Source organism: Quercus suber, unplaced genomic scaffold, assembly GCF_002906115.3.
Source record: "Quercus suber isolate HL8 unplaced genomic scaffold, Cork oak 2.0 scaffold_770, whole genome shotgun sequence".
Taxonomy (NCBI): domain Eukaryota; kingdom Viridiplantae; phylum Streptophyta; class Magnoliopsida; order Fagales; family Fagaceae; genus Quercus; species Quercus suber.
The window spans coordinates 73,979-94,077 of NW_027070206.1; the positions used below are offsets into that span (position 1 = coordinate 73,979).

Here is a 20,099-nt window from a genome sequence, read left to right on the forward strand (position 1 = left end):
CTTCAACATCCATTACGAATGAATAAGCAATTTGTACATAGCTAAATTTTTAGAGGGTAAAAAATTTCAGTTTCTATGTTATACTAGTTATGCGATGCCTGAAGTAAAATTATATCTATTTGTAATGAAGTTTTAGTATAATCAAAATTATTTTAAGTATGAAGGCAAGGTTAGGGTGGATATGGAATACCAAATTTAGTATCCTCTCCCTGAAATGTAAAAGAAAAATAGTTGAATATGAAATACCACGGTAAAAATGGCCAAGATAGCAATATTTATCAAAATATGAGACAATATACCACTGTTCGCGAAATATTTAGGAGAATACTACTGTTTTAAAACTCGAATTTATAGAAATCAAGTTCCGTAAAAAATGCGCCATTGTGGCACCCGGTTATTTGAAATTTAGAATTAAAAATGTCACATGGAATTCGAGTTTATAAAACTCGAGTTCCGTTGAGCCAAAAAGAGTCAAGTGTTGCATTTGGCTGAAGTGTTAAAAACAAAATAAGATTAGAGCATTCTCATCAAGAGTTTTAGAAATTTTAGCATTTAGCATCTAAAAAACCAACTTTATAGCATTTAACATATCATTTACAATACACCTAAAAGCACTCTCATTAGGTGTGCCAAATGCCAAATATTTGGCATTTGGCATTCCAAATACCAAAAACCATCCCTCATCAGCTCTTCCAAATCTCAAAAAATTTGAGACATAGCTATAGTACTGTCTCAAATATGAAACGGTACGGACATTAATGCCAAACATTGTTTGGCTTATTTAATTTGTTTTTTTCTCTCTCCTCCTATCAAATGTCTCTCTCCGTCTGGAACATCTCTCACTCTCTCTGTCTGGCATTCTCATCACCATCACTGATCTCGCCACGCCAATCTTGCCACGTCGAGAGACAGAGACCGCCCAGGCTCGCCACTGATCACTGACCCACTTTGCGACGAAAAGGAACTCCAGTGTGAAGGACGTTGTGGCCGAAAGTGAAAACTTCCATCAACGACGGCGACAGAGGCAGTTTGGGATGTGGGTTTGTTTGATTTGGTGGATGGGATACGGTTTGTTTAATTTTATAATTGATTTAGTGGATTTGGGATGTGGGTTTGTTTGGTTTGGTGGATATGGGTTTGTGCCGATCTCTCTTATTGTGTTTTTTTTTTTTTTTTTGAGGTGGCATGGGTTTGTGCCGGTGGTGGATGTGGGTTTTTGCTGGTGGTGGGTTTGGGATGTGGGTTTGTTTGGTTTGGTGGATGTGGGTTTATGCCGATCTCTCTGATTGTGTGTGTATGTGTGTGTTTTTTTTTTTTTTTTGAGGTGGCGTTGTTGGATGTGGGTTTGTGCCAGTGGTGGCCTTTGTTGCGGCAGTGGTTGTTGGTGGCCTTTGTTGTGGCAGTGGTTGCCGTTGTTGATGATGAGGATGATGATAGTGATAGGGATAGGAAGGAGGTAATATATTATTTTAATATGTAGTAAATATTATTTTAATATATAGAATTGAAGTATAGAACATCTGATAAATGGTATGTTGTAAAATGATGTGCTAAAATGATAAAGTAGGTATTTGGTGTATCAAAATGGCATTTTTATGAGAGAGCTAATGAGAATGCTCTAACATCAAAACTTCTATTTTTTTACCACTTCATTAAAATATTATTTATTTATTTATTTATTTTTTTGAAAGAGCAAAGAGTAAGATCTGAGGGGAGAAAGAGAAGGGGAATAAAAAATAATAAAAAATGAGTAGTACCTAGCTATAATAGGGTGTTAGAGCATTCTTATCAAGGGTGTCAAATGCTGAGGGGAGAAAGAGAAGGGGAATAAAAATAATAAAAAATGAGTAGTACATAGCTACAATAGGGTGTTAAAGCATTCTTATCAATGGTGTTAAATGCCAAATATTAGGCATTTGACACCCTAACCTCTAAAAAAGCACTTCCATCAAGAATGGTAAATGCCATAATTTTTGGCATTGATGAACAGTGCGGTCTCAAATTTGAGACCGCATTGTTCACCAAATGGTAAAAGTTATATTATTTGTTTATTCAAGTGGGGCCCGCTCTCTTTTCTTCTCACCTTCTTTTTCATTTCTTCCCTTTCACCGATCTCCCTCTTCTCTCTCTTTTTTCTTTCTTTCTCACTGGTTCTCTCTCTTTCTTCCTCTCTCCAGCCCTCTCGCCCTTGCCGTCTCTTGCTCATCCCTCTCTCTCACCGGTTTCCTGTGGGTGAGTCACCGTGCGTTGGCAGTACTATGGGTTGCCGGTCACGATGAGTCGTGGTTCACAATTTGGCGGTGGATTGGATTTGGTGGTGGTTGAAATTTTGTGATGGCTAGCTTTTGTATTTGTTATGGTAGTTGTTTTGTGATTTGGAGGAGAAAGGTTGAAGGTGGTGGCTAGGTTGTGGTTTTGTTTTGTTTATTTATGGGTGGGTATGGTTTGTGGTGGTGGTGATTGTGGGTTTGCTGTGGGTTTTGGTGACGGTGGGTGTGATTGTGGGCAGTGGTGGCCGGTAGCAGTGGGTGTGGGCAATGGCTATGGATTTGGTTCGGCGTGATGGGTCTGCTAGTGGGTTTGCTGGTGGCGACAATGGTGGAGGTTTTTTTTTTTTTTTTTTTTCCTCTGCTGTGGTTGGTGGTAGTAAGTGATCGGGGTTGTTTTGGGTTTTTGTTGTGATTTTGTGATTTTTTATTTGGATGATTCTTTGATTTTGTGGCTTTGGATATGGAGGTTTTTTTTTTTTTTTTTTTTTTGGTTGCAGCAATGGTGGGTAGATATGGTGGTTGTGAAATGGGTGGGTGGATATGGTGGCCGATGGCGCTGGGTGTGAAAGAGAGACAAAGGAGAGAGTCCCAAAGAAAGAGACTGGAAAAATAAAAAAGAATAAAAAATTGATAAAGAAAGAATATTTAAATAAAGTGTTAAAAAAATAGAAGTTTTGATGGAAAGGATGATGTAAAGTGGAGTGTTATATGTTATAAAATTGAGATTTGAGAGAGTAAATGCTAAATTTTTTGCAATCCTTGATGAGGATGCTCTTAGTAATAATATCTTACTGTTTACTAACACCTTACTGTAGAAAGGTGCTAAAAAATTTAAAATTTAACACCATTGATGTAGGGGCTTTTTTAGTGGTTTTGTTGTCTTTGGACATTTATCCCGCCTTTATGAGAATGCTCTTAGGAGAAAAAGAAGGTAGGGAAAGACCAAGTCAAAGACAAAACTGAGATTTTGAAAAACACAAAAAGTACTGTTTGAAGAAGAGAGAGGCAGTTAGCCAGTGAGATTTGTACAGAGTTGGTGAGATCAACCTTGAGACATAGGAAAGCAGACCGTGAGTTTGTATGAAAAAAAAAAAAAGGGATGATTGCAAGGATGGGAGGAAATGGTTATTTCAACTGTTAGAGCATTCTCATTAGATGTTTTATAAATATGACATTTTATAACACATTAAAAAACTTACTTTATTATTTTAACATATCATTTTACAATATACCTTACATCATATGTTCTATTTTTCAATTTTATACATTAAAATAATATATACAACAAATTAAAATAACATTAAAAAAAAAAAAAAAAAACTTCAAACAATAATATATACTACACAGCCCACCACCACCACAGCCCATAGCCCACCCCTTAACCACCACAATCCACCACCACCGACAACCATAACCAAAACCCAAAATCAACCAACCAACCCACTACCACCCCTACAACCACCACAATCCACCACCACCGACAACCATAACCAAAACCCAAAATCAACCAACCAACCCACTACCACTGACCACCATGGCTAAAATCCAAAATCAACCAAACCACTAAAATTAGCCCACACCCACCGCTATAACCCACCAACATCAGCCCATTGCAACCCATGAAACTCAACCCACATCCACCACAAAAATAAAAAACAAAAAAAACCAAGGCAATAACCAAAAAACCACCACAACTACCACAATAAAAAGTGCTTGATTGCGAGATCTAAAGTAAGGTTTTCAAACTCAGACCGTTCATTGAACCGTAAAAGGGAGAGATTCAAGGTTTTTGAGGTCGAACTGAGGTTGAACAGGGGTCGAACCGTGATGACATCATAATTAATTTAATAATTAATTAAAGTCTAAATATAGATATTAAATTTATAAAACTATAAAAATTGACTAATATATCTATATATTTGAGGGAAATTTAATGATTTTCAAGCATATATTTAATAATTAAATAAGAAAGTTAATAAAATAAAATAATAACCACGAAAACATTAAAATTTATGATTAATTTTTGAAGTAACGTTGAATATCTTTGAAAGATTTTAATTATAATTTTTTTTTTATTCCTTGTAAGAGATGGATAATTTAATTAAGTAGAATAAAATTGTGTTAAGTTTTTTTTTTATATAAAAAAAAATTTTTAAATTGCTAAGGGGTTGGACCGCACGATTCTTGCCAACGGTTCGTGCAGTCCAACCCTGGTTTTAGGGGTTCACGGAATTAACAAAAAATTCAGTTCTTTATGCTTAAAAAACTTGTTTTCATTCCGGTTCTCGATTTTCACGGTTCGACCTCCCAATCTGGTCTGGTTCTGAAAACCTTGATCTGGAGGTGGGGGGTCAGAGGTGTGGAATGGTGGAAAACGTGGGAGGTGGATGGCGCTGCATGGTGGACGGTGATGCGTGAGGTTGACAACAAGGCAGTCTCAAGGGCGTGGGTTTGTGCGCAATGTAGTGAGATCGGTGGCGTGGCTAAGAGAGAGAGAGAGAGAGAGAGAGAGAGAGTTCAAAGAGTGGAAGAGAAGAGAAGAAAAGCAAATGGGAGAAAGAGAGAGATATGTGCTAAGGGAAGAGAGAGAAAAGTTAGATAAAATAGTAATAAATTTTTACCATTTCTTGTCTATACCATTCCAAAGATGGAACGACACTATGTCAAATGTCAAAATCATTTGGCATTTGGAACACCTGGTATTGGAAGGTTTTTATTGTTTGGTGTACTAAATGCTAAATTTTTAGCATTTAGCACACCTAATATGAATGCTCTTATACTATTCAAAGGTCTAATTTGTGGCTTTGGTTTTTCTCTCAACTCATACCACAGGTATTTGCTTTCTCTAAATTTCTCTTCTTTAAGGTTTGCTTGATTTCTTCTTTTCATTTTTTTTTTCTTTGATTAACTACCGAAATATAAGATGAAGAAGATATACATCAAGTTTAATAAGCAACTAACCAGCTTGGCTTCTTTTGGTTCATTAAGTTTAACAAAAACAAGAAATTCGATTTATGTGAACATGAGTTACATGCATAACTTGAGTTTTATGAACTTGAGATTTAAAGTAGTGGTAATCTCCTAAAATTCTTGCAAACAATGGTATTTTCCAAAATATTTTGTCAAATTGTGTTATTTGGCCATTTTTGCTGAAAATACCCCAACAAAACCCACAAACGTTGTAACAACTTGTCAACGTGATGAGTTATGAGCAGTGGAGTTTATTATAATCAAAATTATTCTAAGTATGAAGGCAAGGCTAGGGTGGATATGTAAAATCAAATTTAGTACCCTCTCCCTGAAATGAGAATAGTTAACTATGGAATAATGCTAGTATCACAACAAAACTCACAACTTTTGTCATAACTAGTATCACAAAAAAACTCACAACTTTTGTCCTAACTTGCCCATGTGACAAGTTGAGTGGTGGAGTTGTGGGTGCATTATTCCGTATTCAACTATTTCTCTTTTACATTTAATTGGGTATTGGCTTTGTGGTTATAGAGTCAGCAATGGGGTCGGGTCCTATTGCTTGAAAATTAATCTCTGGTAGGCGCAAGGATACTGAATTGAACCTGCATGGTTTAGCATATTCCAGGCATCAACAAGAAAAAACAGCATTCTGGATTCTGGTATAAGTAAAAAGAGGTTTACAATCATGATAGATAATCAAATTCTTTGGTCAAATCGGCAATCTTCTCCCTAGATCGTTTGCCTTTTTATACGCCTTAGTATAATGATGCTTGATGATAGAAAGTATCACGAAGTTTCTTTTTGTCCCATAAAGTCTTAACCAGTTGATTTTATGGGTTTGAGTGTATCCTTTATTCCTCTAAATCTTTACGTATATTTCACCTAACGTATATTCTCATTATTATCTTATTATAATTATTAATAGTATCATGATTCATGCATTGGGCCCAATTAATTGCATCTTTTATATATATAATATAGTTAATGTGTGAATTAAAAATTAGAAGAAAGCCAAGGATTGCTATGCTATTGATGGACACAGCTCACCAACATCATTAGTCATTCTCATCCTCCATTATAGGATTATTACTTGTGGTATTCTTCAAGAAATGGATAAAGCCTGGTCTTGAACAAGAGATAGGTATCTTAAGGAGCGACCCTAGCAAACCCTCTGACAGCAATAATTATATTTATATTATGTACTGGATATATGCATTTTTCTCAGCAATATGTAAGAATGCATATATCCATTACATGCAGGGACGGAGCCATTCTTTGGCTTTGGGGGGCCATAGCCCCCCCAGATTTTGGAAAATAAGAGAGTATATATATAGGTTACTTACAGATTTGAGCAATTTTGCCCATATAAAATTAGACTTGCCCCCCTCAACAAAATCTTTGACCCCTTTAAACAAAATGAAAAAGCCCAAGAAACTTTTACAAATCTAAAATCCCAAACAAAACAAATTAGTAAACCCAAAAAATTAGCCCAACAACATAGACTAATAAAAAAGCTAAAGAAATTTGAGCACAATTAGCCAATTTACCAAAACATTAGCCCAGCCCTTAAAAATTTTGAAACAAAACCAATCTGATCTCAAATCATTCCATCAAATTTTCCCCTCCAAAAAAAAAACCCTAACCTAGAGAGAGACATTAGTATTGAGACGTGAGACAGAAGGAGTGAAGGCTAAGACCAAAATGCTGCAGTACCACACAGCAGCTCGGTGCCAAATTTGCTTCTGAGGGAGACCAAATCACTCTCTCATCTTTGCTGAGGCAAAGGCAGAGCATATTTTCTCTTTCTCTCTCTGTAACTCTCTTTCTCTCTTTAACCTTGTTTTTTGTGGTTGCTAAATGAAGTCTCACTATTTCTATTACTTTAACTCTCTTTTATTGTTCAGTGTTTGTACCCATGTACTAGGTGTTTTTTATTTTTATATTTTTTATGAATCACCATGTGCTGACAAGGTGATATTGTTTTTTATAGCATATATGCACTGTTAGGGGTGATTTTTTTTTTTTTTAATAACATATGCCTGTATGAATAAAGGAGCAACAATATCAATAAAAAATATTTTTTACCGTCTATCATTCTAGCTATTTATATGAATTCTAGCAATACAAAACTGTGTCAACTATAAATTTTTTTTAACTAAGAGTAACAAATGATACAATATAGATAAATAATTAATGGTTTTGCTTGTCTTTTAGTGTATTTTTTTTTTTTTTTTAAGTTGAGATGGTTTGAAATTTTAATAGTTAGTAGTTGATATTTAATAAAGTTGGTTGATTGTAGTGTTGTGCTATGCTTCGTGTCATTTTTTACAAATAATTTTATGTTATAGAACAATTTTATGTATGAATTCAATTATAAATGATTTCTAAGATTTAAAAAACCGTTGAGTCCCTTTTTCATAGATGATTACATTGTTAATACTAAATGGATGTTATTAGGAGTTTTATAATGATTTTTTTTCTTCTATATTTCGCCCCCCTAACTTAAACTCCTGGCTCCGTCCCTGATTACATGAAAAAAAAAAAAATATATATATATATATATATATATATATATTCATACACTTGTGAGCCCACACCACATGCTGTGAGTGGCAAAGTGCATACATAGCTCCTCCATAAAATAGTTTTCTCTTAAATAGACATTAATTCAAATTTTGGATTTGAGAGGTAAATGAATCTAAAATTTTAAATGTTTTAGAAAAATCAAATAAGCAAAAGCAATAACAATAAAAACTTGATTAATAAATTTTTTTTTCTCCTAGTGAAGAATATACCTTCCATCATTTACCATCACAATTTTGGTGATCATACATGAGATTTTATCACAATTTTAGTTGTACACGAGATTATTTTAAAGGTGTGCAAAGAGTTTTGTACTTTAATTGGTATAGTGTTCCTAATGATAAAGTCATCATCCAGAGTTAAAATTTTTCTCTTGTACTATTGTAAGCATCAAATTATTTTTTTAAAGACTTTGAAAAAAATTTATTTTTTTAAAGTAAAAATATTTTATACAAAAAAATACAAATAAAACTTATGAATTATCTTCTTAAAAAAATATAACCAAAAATGTAATTACTAATGTCAAATAATAATTGAGTGATGTATGTGATAATTCTGGAAAATCAGTGGGTTGAAAATCTTCGGACTTCGACAATCTTGAGAGTTGAATCCTGTAAAACCAAATTCAATCAAAGAGAAGACCCGTGGAGGCCGGCCTATGATCCTCCGATGATGAAGTTAGTAGGCTGGAATAGAGAGGAAAAATTTCTAAGTGTTTATTCCCTTCTCAAAATGAAGAATCAGCATCCCCTTACCTCTATGCGGAGTCGTGTTTATATAGTGTATGGAACGGTTATTTGCTCTAATAACCGTTCCTATTGTCGAGGAATTCACCAAAATCGGAGGTAACTTTCATAACTTCCGTAGAAGTTACTTCATTCGAACCGGTGCCTTATTACGAGCAATGGAGGTTTTGATCTATTGGTAAATCAATGCTTGGCTCGTCCGTCCTTAAGTAGAGGTGGACGAGCCTTAGCATAGCCATGCTTGCCTCGTCCGCCCTTTGGGACGGACGAGGCCTCGTCCGTCCTTACCGGTTTATGATGGACGAGACAATTTGGCTGTGTCCATACTTCTTTCCTTTTTTCCTGTAGATGAGCCATATGAACAATTTTTAAGGTGGTATTTTATAGTATCATCAGTATGTATCTCCTTTCTTATAGTATATAGGTGATTGTAATCATGTGACTTTCACATATTGTACAAAGAAATATGTGTATATTCTATGCATATATCAAATCCATGACATATTTTTTCATGACGAGATCGGTTTGGAAATTTTCTTTTTCCGAAACACAACCTCCGTATCCAACCCAAAACCGTCTACTTTCCGAATATGAACAAGCTTGGACGCCTTGAACATCTCCACCAATGGTTTCACACTAAAAAGATCATTGGCAGAGTACTTATCCGGCCTTCCAGACAACGCCACGTGTAACACAGACACACCATCAGGCTTCAACGTCCGTTCGATCTCGGCCACGAACTTGTGCGGGTACAGCGCGTGATCAAACACGTTGGAGAACTCAAAGTCGAAGGTGTCGTTGTCGAAAGGCTGGTTATGAAAGTCTCCTTTGATCACAAGCGGAGGACACGGCACCAAGTCGATCCCCACAGAGTCAGACACGCCGACACGTCTCAAGGCTTCAACCTCCTGGCCGACACGGGCCCCTATAGAAAGCGCTTTGGAATGGTTATGGAGGAGTTGCCGTTGCTTTAAAAGTTGGAAGAATTTCGCAAAGACTCGAACTTTTCGTTCCCAATCACTGGTTGTCTATTTTTTTCTGAGTTTGGGGTTACGGGTCTTGTTGAGTTGGCGTTGTATGTAGGATTCGTAGGAGGCGTATCCGGGTCGGATTTTGAGGTCCCCGGAGCTATAAGTCGGGTTTTCTGGTCTTGGTCGATCGGTAACGGTGTTGGGTTGGAGAGAGAAGACAAGGAAGAAGATAATCAGAGTGAGGGGGAGAGGAAGAAGAAGAAAGTAAATGGATATTTTCATGTTGTTTGCATGAGGCTTCAAAGTTCAACTTCTGTGTGTATGGTTTTGGGTTTGGAGCCATGGACGTTAAGAAAGACTAAGACAAGGATTATAAGGGCGTGGAAAGAGAAATTTTTTACATCAATATAATATTAGTGGTAGTAAAACCTAAATAGAGTTCTTTAAGTGGTGTTGTTTAAGTCTTTTAATTCAATTCAAACACAATGATTTATTAAAATTTAATTATCCTTAAAAACATGAATTATGTGTTTGAATTTGACTACAAAACTCAAAGTATAACAACTAAACAACTGTAACTAAGTTTTCTCATAAGTTTGATAGGTATAGGATTCACCAGGTACACAAATAATGAACAATTAAATTAGTTAGCTCACCTGTCCAGACATAGCAGATCAATATGACGTAAGGAGTGAAGCATTGTGACTATATGACAGAATAAATGGATAAAATAAAGATAGATGAGATGTACTTAAATTATATTTTGTGTAACTTTAAAAAATGGTATACTATTCAATTTTTTTTTTTTTAATTGAATGCAAATTTTAAAACATCTACAATTGAATTACATTATTTTCGTGCATTCTTCACTCTTACAAAATTTCAAGATGATTAAATATTTACTAGTCATGTCATCAATCAATTATTTAAATTTAAGTTTTTGTAATTTAAAATAATGAATAAAAGATAAGTTTATAAATCGAATGGTAAATAACAATTGATTGACATGAATATTAGTATGCATGTTAAGAATGTATAAAATATATAATCTAACAGTGGAATTTTGAAAATATGAATTTAATAACAAATTATTGGATAGTATAATTATATATAAGACATTGCTACCTTCAAAATATTTTCATAACACTTTCATAAAAAATCTAAAATAGTAATTTATTATTGATTTTAATTTGAAACCATCATTAAAATTATTTTTTGTCCGCTAGTAACAACCAATTCCTTGAGATTTGTTATGAAAATATAGTGGATATAGCATTTCTTTTTTCTTTTATATATATATATATATAGACACATGATGGTAATTTGGTATATAATATATATCAATTTTACATCAGTATATATAGTTCACTTGTTTTATTTATCATCTGGCAAATGGGATGATGATGCACAAGTTGACTTTTTGTATGCCAATTTGTGAACTTGAGGTTAAAATCTACTCCTTGGTTTGAGGTGGTAGAAGAAGAGTACGTCTTGTGATATGATATGTTTGTGCACATGGCCAATTGTGCATTGGTACAGCTCAGACTGCACTCTTGAAGTTGGCCAAGGTTTCAAGTAAAGGCACAGTTTGACCCACTAAATCACAAACAGGAAATAAGCTCATTTTAGATCTAGAAGAAGCTCGATCCCTGTTAACCACCAGTTGGAAATCAAAGCTAGCCACATCATAATATTACTTTCTTTTTACAATATAATATGTAACTATTATGGGTGGCTAGCCATACCTATGCATAGTATATGCAGATACTTGAAAGTTGAGACTGTAAGAATACATTATTTCTCGTTTTTAATCGAAATATACAAAACTTAATTATCAAGCAAAAACATATATTACTGGCCAGAAAATTATAATTCAACAATAATTTCCCTTTTTACATGAACATCAACAATCATTCTTATGTAAAAAGGGGTGGCAATTCGGTGCTTGACATGAGTCACTTCTTAAAGTATTCAATTAGAGGATTCAAGACCTTATGGTAAAATTCTTCATTGTTTTTTGTTTATGCCTATATAAACTTTACAAATCATCCCTTCACTTAACCCACGCAATCCTTAAGCCCCACAACCAAATCTTACGGTTAGTGGCAAAGTCAAGAAATTTTTTCTAGGGGTTGAGTTCAATATATCAAAAAAAAAAATATATATATATATATATAAGTTGAGTTCAATATATCAAAAAAAAAAAAATATATATATATATATATAAATATTAAATCCAAAGAATAACCTATTTTATAAATGTGTGTTAGTGTGTATGTGTCATCTATATTATATCATATATTATATAATAGAAGTTAGATTTAGACGTCGTAGTTGTGTTAAGTGGCTTCACCAAATTGCAAATTTATTTTTAGATTTAAAAAATATATATATATATATATATAATTTTTCTTCTCCTATAATCAGCAAGTTGATAAAATTTTTAATTTGATTACAATCCAAATTCCTCATATAATCCATCTAATCCCTATTTAATCTTAATTTGATAACAATACAAATTCTTCATCTAATCCTTATTTTATTTTTAGGTGTAGTATATTATAAAAAAAAATAAATAACTTTCTTATTTTTTTTTAATTACTACACTACATGCTCTAATGCATCTTTAATTGCAGAAATTTTTTTAGATTTTTAGATTTTAAATATATATAATTTTTTTAGTCCTATAATTTCTAAGTTGATAAAAATTTTAATTTGATTAAAATCCAAATTATTTATCTAATCCATATAATTCTTATTCAATTTTAATTTGATTACAATCCAAATTCTTCATCTAATCCATTTAACAAACAAGTTTAAGTGTAAGTAAGACTCTTATTCTATTTGTTCTTATCGACTTATTTGGATAAAGTAAAAATAAGTATTGTATAATTTTTATTTTGTTTTATAAAGTAACAATTTTACTTTTAGCCTAATTTAAACATTAATTGTTGTTGTTGTTGTTTTTGTGTGTGTGTGTGTGTGTGTGTGTGTGTGTGGATAAAGTATCAAATGATAGTTAATATGTATTAACATAACAAGTTTAAGTTTAAGTAAGACTCTTATTTGGATAAAGTAACAATAAGTATTGTATCAATTTTTTTAGAAAGTAGCAATTTTACTTTTAGCCTAATTTAAATGTTAATTGTTGTTTCTTTGTGTGTGGATAAAGTATTAAATGATAGCTAATATGTATTAACATTAACGTAAACGAAATTAAAAGAATCTAATTTAGGTCAAAAAAAAAAAAAAGGATACAATAACCCAATTTTTTTTTTTAAATAACGACAAATTTTTCAAAAAATTAAATGACAAATTCAAATTCATGTAAGTTTGAAGAAAAGCATACAAATTTTGTTTCATGATATTGACAAAAAATAATATACAAAATATATATATATATATATATATATGTATGCATTTCATAATACCTTAGTTTCACACAATATGAATTTATTATATAACTTAAAAGTAAAATATTTAATTATTTTTATTATCTATTCTATTATCTAATTTTAAGTAAATTAATAACAATAATAATAAAAAACTATTTACATATGAATTTTGATTAAAAGCCATGTATCGCACGGGCATAATGCTAGTATATATATAAAACCAAAACCTTTGACTTTTGGTCGACCTTTCTACAATTTTCCACATTAGCATTTTTTATTTATATTTTTTAAATTGATTTAATTCAATTTAAAATTTTGACACATCAACTTCACAAGCCTCACAAATTTACATGTCATTAGAATTTATTTTAATTAATTAGTTTTAACTTTTTTTTTTTGGGACTCTTCCATATTAGTTTTATGTAAGCCCAAAGGAAACTAAACAAACTTACTACTACACAACTTCTACTAAGAGCATTAGTATTAGAGCTTGTCAATGGTATATGTTAGAGGATTTTAGCATCAAAACCATAAAAGTGTGTATTATCCGGTATTGTAATTGTAAAAAAATTTACAATTGTGCTACAATAGCATCTTATTTATCATGGTTTTGAAATTCAGACCGGACCGTACGGTCCAACCGGGAACCGTTCATCAAAATGGTTCTTTTAGCTTCCAAAACCGGCATATGTAGAAAAAGCAGCGAACTACACGAATCGCGATTGAACTTGCCGGTTTTAAGAACTGTGGACGATTCTCAAAGGTTCAACATTAAGTCAATTCTTTTTGTCATTGTTCATCTTCATCATCAACTAAACAAGCCATTGTTGAAGCTTCTCAACCACAATGAGATGTTGTCAGACCTTGAGCTTGCATCTCCATTTCTTCTTCTTCATTTTTCTTCTTCTTTTTCTTCTTTGTCTCTATTTCTTTCTTTCTTTTTTTCTGCGTTTTTGCCATTTCTGCATTTTTGCTCTTTCTGAAGTCTGCTATTCTTTGCCCATTTGTCGTTAATGAAGAAGAACTTTTTAGTTTTTTCTATCACAGTCTTTCACTCTTCCCACAAGTCAGTAAATGTTTGGCAGTCAAAGTGTAAAGTATCAACCCTGTTTCTTCTTTTACTTGTACCAGATGCTTGGCTGTCAACCATTTACTTGGGCCTTGTATTAGTATTTATTATTTAACTAATTTTTTAAGGAAAATGCTAACAGGTGCCCTTAGGGTACTGATTAATAATCCATTTAAAGAACGTTTTTATGGGAAATGAAAAAAAAAAAGTAATTAATATTTTGACAGCTTTTTTCATTTCTCATAAAAGTGGTATTAAAACTTTCCTAAAATGGATTATTAATAGTGCCATAAGGGCACTCGTTAGCATGACCCATTTTTTAATGGGCAAGTCTACCACTCTTCTAGTTTTATTGTTTATTTTAAAAAAAAATTAATACATAGTTGACCATTTGAATGGACTTGGGCTTTCTCTCTCAAAAAAAAAAAAAAAAAAATGGACTGGGACTGTTGGGCATAACATAAGATTAATTTAAATATAGGCTAGCACAAAAACTTTAGGTAAGTATGTGTGAGTGTATAAATATTTCCATTATCTTTATCAACTTCTTGATTAAGAAACTTGATATTTAATTTATTTTTGCTTATAATTTAGTATTTCTTATCTTTTTTATGAAAGTTATGATATAAAAAATACACTTGAAAGATAAATTTTGATATTTATTTTGGTTATTTTAGTCAATTTTTCTACTTTTACTAATTAATGTATTTATTTATCTTTAAAAAAATTTAAATTAATTATAACGTCATCACGGTTCAATCTCAGTTCAACCTCGGTCCAAACTTCAAAACCTTGAAGCTCTCCCTTTAATGGTTCATTAAATGGTCCAGGTCTGAAAACCATGTTATTTATATGATGCTACTGTAGTACAATGGTATTCTTAAAAATCATTTTTTAATTGTCTTTCTCTTACCTTTTATTAATAATTCCAAAAAAATTTCTCTCTCCTACTTTTTGGATTATATATTTTATTGTGTAGTATATTATTTTAATGTATTGTATAGGAAAATAAAAGTTGGGATGTTGGGTATGTTGTAAAAAGGTATGGTATAATTGATAAAGTAGGTTTTGAGATGGTAAAATAGAATTTTTTGAAGAAACTGAATGCGAATGCTCTAAGTAGTACTAATATATAAACACTCTCAAAACTTAAAGCTAGACTTAAGGGAGTAAGGAAACGCTAAGAGAGAAAAAAAATAGTGAAATACTTGTGGTGGGCCTTTTGTGTTTTAGGTTTGATTTCTCCCGCTGTATCGCGACGTATGATTCTGAGATAGGAAAGTTGGGACTAGCCTAACTAAAACACACCTTAGGCTAGTTTGTGCACAAGTTGGGTCATCCCCATGTAGATGCGTCTTGGCAAAAGCCTCAAATGTACAATGTGCTCACAGTAGGAACGAGTTAGCCATTCATCAACCCAAAACAAGATTCGTCTGCCAAAGAAAAATGGCTTAGCTATTCAGCAGACACAAGTCCAAAAAATGAGCCGATCTCCAATGTGGGTAACCTTAGAGGAGGCTCCTGCTTTAGAGATTACACACTTTGAAAAAAGGACCTAGATGGCTTGAACTTGAATTCTTAGCTTATTAAAGAGTGGGTCTATTGAGTGGGAGAAAAATGGGTAGCCTACTAATGCATGCCTCTATTCCTATCACTCATGTTTTCTTTGGGATTTCTATATCTTTCCTTCTTTTTTTAACTCTACTTTTCTTTTCTTTTTTCTACTGCTGTTTCTTGCCGTTTTTTCCTTTCCTCCCCTCCATTGTTCATGACTATGGCCTTTTATACTGCCTGTTGTGATGTGATTTACCATTTTTAACCTTTAACCACTTTTGGCATGTTATGGGCGTCCTTTCAAGATTGCCCACTAGCCTGCCGAGTACCCAGCTACTACCATTACATTGTGTTGGCTTCACCACGCCTTATTCCTATATAACAGTGGTTTTGTTTTGTCTCTTACCTCTCTTTGTTTTCAATACTCTTATCTAGATAAAGGTTAAACTTCTCCATCACCTACCTCTATGGCATGCACCTAGTAATTCCAGCTCACGTTTACTTTTTTTGGGTGAGATGTCATCCTAGCAAGACATTTATCCCCAAAGAAATTTGAGCGAGAACCCAAAAATAGTCTTCTCTCTTCTTCTCACCGCTAGACCACACCCTCTCATACCCCTGACCCGTGGCCTACCTCCCTGTATTGGCTATGTACAAGTAGGTAGTGCCTGGGCTCTGCGTGCATGCTCCACTTACATATGAATCCATTACTTTTCTGGCCTTCACACATTTGCCATTGCCTCCACATTTGTCTGATTCTTCTGTACATTTTGGTAACTATTTAACTTTTGCAGCATGAAAAATACATGGGTCTTTGAGCTTGCACTCTCTACATTCTTTGGATTGGGCATTGCTTGGGTGTAGGCCCTCTCCTTCTTGCCTAGCCTATGTCCCCTTCTTTCTTGTGTCCATGGACTTGGTTGATGATCCTGCCATGCCACTGCATTGCTTCTGCTATGATATCACTTCTCTTTTACTTCGCTATTACTCCTAGGCTTACAGGCTGAGGCTCCTGCCTATCCATTTCCTACATTCTTCCTTCTTTTATGCTTCACTAGCCAACATTTCTACTGGGCCAGCTCACTTTCCACATCCTTACCTCTTTTGGGCTTTTATTGGGCCACATTCCTGATGTGCTAGCCCATTCCATTTCTTGGGCTTTCTCGGCCCATTTCATTTCTTGGGCTTCCTTGGCCCATTTTCTTCTTCTTTACCTCTTTTACTCCCATAGGCTTTTGCTAAATCCTTTGGACTTCTCTAACCCAATTACCACATCCTTATCTCTTATTACCTTTCGGGAATATTGGCTTTTATGCCAACCCTATGAATTTACTAATTCATTTCTTGGGCTTCCCTGACCCATTTACCTCTTCTTTACTTCTTATTATTCCCATGGGTTTACTCTTCATTTCTTGGGCTTCCTTGACTCATTTACTTCTTCTTTGCCACTTATTATTTTTCTTTTTGTGAGCCTGTTGACCATTATTCTTGCCATTTTGGCCTGCTAGTCTTTGCTTTACTATTTTCTCATCCCGTCTTCTTCATATTGTTAGGCTTCTTTTGCCATTGAGCCTTTTGTCAAAAGTGGGCATCAACAATACTTTGTAATTTTTTTTAATCAATGTTTTTTAGATTCAGGCTAATGAGTTGGCCTCTCTCCACAAAGATACTAATATTTTTTTCTAAATAATTGTGATCAATTGTTTTTTTTTTTTTTAAGAGAGAGTTTCAACATTTTTGGTGTAGGCAGAGATTGAACCCCAGGTCTCTTATTCAATCACCAGAGACTTTACCAGTTGAGCTAACTGAAACCCCATATGATCAATTGTTTAGTGCTCAAGCTTGAAATTTTTTATATTTTTAGATTACTTCTCTAGGTCGGCTTTTCAATGGGTCCATTTAGTGGACTCATAATCTCAATAATTTTCCATAGATTATGCTATATTGTTGATTGTATGCTAAATTTACAGTGTTTTCTTTTGTAGCATGCGACTTATCCAAATTTAGACGATTCCACCCCCTTCTATGATAGTCATGGAGGTTAGCATTTGACTTTTATATATTGGTCCATATTTTCTTCCCATCCCATTACAACTTTCTTTCCATTAAATTTGGATGTCGAATTGAATTTTCTGTTATCTAATTGAATTTTTTCTCTCTTATATTTTTCTATTGTGTACTCATATATATATATATATATATATATATAAAGGTTTGTTTAAAAAAAAAAAAATTCAAAGCTAACCTTATTTTATCATGAATTTGGGAATTAGAGATATGGATACTGTGTTTATATTATTTTCCTTTTAGAAAAAAGATATTATTGTAGATTGCGTGGTTAAGAGTTAAAGGTCCTTATTGCATTTGTCATTTATGAAAAATAAAGTTTTTCTTTAGTTTATATTGTTGATATATTTTTCTTATATTGACTTGTATGTGTTTAGACATGTAAAATATTTTATTATTTATGTTACTTAAAATTGATTAACTATAAAAAAAAAAAAAAAATTGATTAAATTTTTATATGTTTCATACATTTTAAAACTATATAAGCATACACTACTTATGTAATCTCTAATTTATTAAATAAAAAATCTTGATCTAGAATGTTTAAAAAATATTATTTGTAGGGGCCAGATTTGAGCACTTTGCCCTGAGGATAAGTGGACTCAAGCCCAACAAGCCCAATACAATAAATTTATAGATAGTGGGTAGAAGAATTGGGCTTTAAAGAGTGTAACAACAGTTGAAGATGATTTAAGGAATGAATAAGTAAAACAAGTATGAGTTTAAGCTAGTAATTCAGTCCTCGGCACTAGTCCGAGTAGCTTCTACTTATTATTTCTAGATTGATAGTGACAATAGTTACAAAACTAGCTCAGGTTGCTGTTAGGGTTTGTGCCCTAAAATCTAATTTATTGACATGTCATGAATAATTAAGTTGTTTAATTGTATGAGACCATTTATGAACTAATGAGACATTATCTTAGTCCAAGAGATGCATAGTATGTGATTTATGTGAAAAGTCACAGAAAGATATAAATCACAAGTTCTTTGTAAACTCAGAATTTTAGTTCGTAGTCGGTGATGAAATTGGGCGTTTCATCTGCGAAGACTATAACATATCAACTAAGATGATTTGTCTTGATCATGGAAGTGGAGACTTCTAGTTGGTATGTTAATATGTTTTAAGAGTTAAGACATATTGAACTGGACCGCTGTGAGATTTATTATTCTCCTAAAGACTGTCAATTGAATAATAAATCTCACGACTTCTATTTACATCAACTCTAAATCCTGAGAGAATAATGGACCTGATCATGAGATGTAGGTTGCTTTGATATATCAGGAGTGAGATCTATAAGTTATGGTCAAAACCTTAGTATGTTGGGCAGCCGCATTTAGTGTTGATGGAACATATATTCTCAAGATGGAATTCATAATCTCTTAACGGAGATATAAAATATTCCCTTGAGATAAGTTTAATGGGTTTGGTTATTCAGAGTGTTGGGCCCAACCACTTTAGTAAAGAGTTACTAAAGTATATATTTATGGAATTGGATTTCATAAATATATAATGAATAACATAAAGGATTAAACCGGGTACTCAAGGATTAAGATGTAGTAATCTTCAAAGTGGCAGTCAATATTAAAGACTTTGTATTACTACGAATATTTTAATGAAGGGGTTGAATGTATAATATAGTCTTGGGATATAATTAATTAATAAGGCCTAGAGTGCAATTATATTCTTATAGTGGTATTGAATATAATTAATGGTAATTTTGGACTTGTCAAGCGTTGACGGAAAAGCCCAAGGCCCATTAGAGCTAGTGTCTTATTGGTCCCTTTGGTCCCATCTCAAACCACAAACTAAAGCCCAATTAGGTAGGCCCAAAAGGCTAACCCAATTAGAAATAAGTCAGTATTTAATAAGTGTTATTAAATAAAGAAACTATGAGAATAGTTTATAACGTACGTATGACAAAAAGAAAAGAAATCAGTTTTTCTCCACAAGGAGAAGTAGGCTTTTTCTTTGAGAATCTACGTACAAAAGACTGATTGAGAGACCACACATCTTGGGCACCATGTGGAATTGAGATGAAGATTGAAGGTATTCTCAAGTCAAGGTTTTGAAATTCACTGCACCAAGATACGCTTTCTATTCTTTGATTCTAGAATTCATGGTTACATGTTTATCTTTCATGATTGAAGTAGATCCGTGTCATTGTTGCTTCCGCTGCGTGTGTTTTTGTATGAGATACAAAAACCCAACAGTTGCTACAACGTTTCTCTTGGCGAAATTCCGATCCCCTTTCTCAGAGCTCCTTCCTCCTTATATACTACTTTCCTCTCCCATCTCCACCGTACACGTGCATGTCAAATCTACTATTGTTGGTCTTTGTCACATCAACCTTCCTAACAAAGCTCTTAGGTAGTAGCTGTAACTCCAAAAAGCCACTGCTCAAGTATCACTTCTACATTTAGTGCGGCCAGAGTGTTAGTTGTGGAGCATTTAATGTGGAGGCTGTGACTTT

The 20,099-nt window shown here is 33.2% G+C and overlaps 1 pseudogene; it reads right to left on the reverse strand.

Moving 5' to 3' along the window:
- Nucleotides 1–9,024: 9,024 nt before the first annotated feature.
- Nucleotides 9,025–9,979, reverse strand: LOC112015962 (uncharacterized; annotated as a pseudogene).
- Between the last annotated feature and the right edge of the window lie 10,120 nt (nt 9,980–20,099).